Source organism: Penaeus japonicus, unplaced genomic scaffold, assembly GCF_977035675.1.
Source record: "Penaeus japonicus unplaced genomic scaffold, GWHDUDI00000001_assembly GWHDUDI00000036, whole genome shotgun sequence".
Taxonomy (NCBI): Eukaryota; Metazoa; Arthropoda; class Malacostraca; order Decapoda; family Penaeidae; genus Penaeus; species Penaeus japonicus.
The window spans coordinates 13,860,537-13,863,036 of record NW_028234438.1 but is presented as its reverse complement, the minus strand read 5'-3'; the positions used below and the strand labels follow the sequence as shown (position 1 = coordinate 13,863,036).

Below are 2,500 nucleotides of genomic sequence, written 5' to 3'. Positions count from 1 at the left end.
CATCATCACTATTTTGATGCGGTGTTTTATTACTGCCATTATTATCATGATTATTATTGTTATTATTATCATCATTATTGTTATTATCATTACTATTTTACCATGATTATTATTCTTATTATTTATTTATTATTATTATTATTATTACTTCTACTATTGTACTTTCATTATGATTATCATTATTATTATTATCATCATCATCATTATTATTATTATTATTATTATTATTATTATTACCACTACTGCTATCATGTAACTGTGCAACTACCACCACTACTATCATTGTCATCTCCATCACCATTTCCATCTACCACCCACCCAACACCCACCTATCACCCACCTACCACCCATCACCCACCTACCACCCACCAACCACCCACCCAACACCCACCTCCACCCACCTACCACCCACCACCACCACCCACCTACCACCCACCCAACACCCACCTATCACCCATCTACCACCCACCCATCACCCACCCACCACCCACCTACCACCCACCACCACCCACCACCACCCACCAACCACCCACCACCCACCTACCACCCACCTACCACCCACCAACCACCCACCTACCACCCACCAACCACCCACCTACCACCCACCTACCACCCACCTACCACCCACCAACCACCCACCTACCACCCACCAACCACCCACCTACCACCCACCTACCACCCACCAACCACCCACCTACCACCCACCCACCACCCACCCACCAACCTACTACCCACCTACCACCCACCAACCACCCACCACCACCCACCTACCACCCACCAACCACCCACCTACCACCCACCTACCACCCACCACCACCCACCTACCACCCACCTACCACCCACCCACCTACCACCCACCTCTTACTCACCACCCACCCACCTACCACCCACCACCCACCCACCACCACCCACCTACCACCCACCTACCACCCACCAACCACCCACCACCCACCTACCTACCACCCACCCACCTACCACCCACCACCACCCACCTACCAACCACCCACCTACCACCCACCAACCACCCGCCACCACCCTCTCTTCACTCCATTTGTATGACAAGTGTCACGTCGCCATGCAGGTGGTGACGTCATACACAGACCGTGACTCAGTGACGTGTAACGCGATACTGGGCTGCTTGCTGTGACGTCGCCTATGACGTATAAGCGTCACTCGATATTCGTCTGGATGTAGAAGAATAGAAGGAAAAAAATGAATAGTTGAATTAAATAAGAATGAAAATGTGAATCTTTTGCCAACATATGTGAATTTGGAAATATTGAGAGATGAGGATCTTAGGAAAAATGAATAGGGATGGGTATGGCTTAAAAAAGGAAAGAAAAAAAAGATACGTGGAATTAAAGAGAGAAAGAGAAGGAGAAGGAAAAGGTGAAGAAGGAATGGGAGAAGTAGGAGGAGGAGGAGAGAGAGAGAGAGAAAGAGAGAGAGAGAGAGAAAGAAAGAAAGAAAGAAAGAAAGAAAGAGAAAAAGAAAAAAAATGAAAGAGAGAGAAAATAGGCGTGGCACAAAACATAAGTATGGGCGTGATTTCCAATGGTCAGCTCTGAACATGTGAGCGGGGCATCTAAACCCATTTTATGGAGGATTAGCCAATAGGTACTTTAAGGATGGGTGGGTGGGGGGGAGGGTTACTGGCGGGGGAGGGGGGTCCGTTACGTCATTGTATCCGAGCGAAATTCTTGTCAATGGAGAGGTGGTTTCCGGGTATCTAGGGACATTACCATTCCTATTCCTCTGTATTCCTGATTCCCATTCCTTCGAATTCTCTTTCATTCATATTTTTAGGCCTATATATTTTTATTTTGTTTTAGTTCCTTCTGTTCCTTTCTTATTTTATTTTGATTCCTATCCATCTCCATTCCTATTTCTTCGCATTCCTACCTAATCCTATAAATTCCTATCATTGATCCTATTCCTCTCAATTCCTATACGTTTTATCCCAGAGTGGTTAAAAAAAAATAGATAGATATGTAGACAAACAAACAATCAAACAATGATATGCACACTTTTTTTTTCAAAGAAATTCGATATCTAAGTATGCAGATAAACATACACACATTTTTTCCCCTACGTAATTGAATATCTAGGTATGCAGACGAGCAAACATGCGTGTACACACAGATGCACATGTACACACATTAATAAATCTTATATGACTGTAGATGAACGTATTCGGAAAGACAGACAGTCTGATTAGTAGATTGAATGATAGACTGAGTGGAAGACAAGCAGAGTGATGTCAAACTAACAGCTATAACAGACAGATAGATAAAATTATATATACTGTGCGTGTGTATATAGGGAATTTAAGTAGAAAATTGTCTGGGTGATTAACAAAATTACCGAGAACAGATAGACAGCATAATTAACTGGATGATAACGTTACGTAAGAATAGATAGTGTGATTGGATGAGTGTTTGATTAACTTGCTGGTAGTTGATAATAATAATAATGATGATAATAATAATAATAATAATAA

At 43.1% G+C, this 2,500-nt stretch overlaps 1 protein-coding gene across 1 annotated transcript in view; it reads left to right on the top strand.

Moving 5' to 3' along the window:
- Positions 1–2,500, top strand: part of LOC122262008 (NADPH oxidase 4) — an 80,472-nt gene that overhangs the window by 5,761 nt on the left and 72,211 nt on the right. The window lies entirely within an intron of this gene.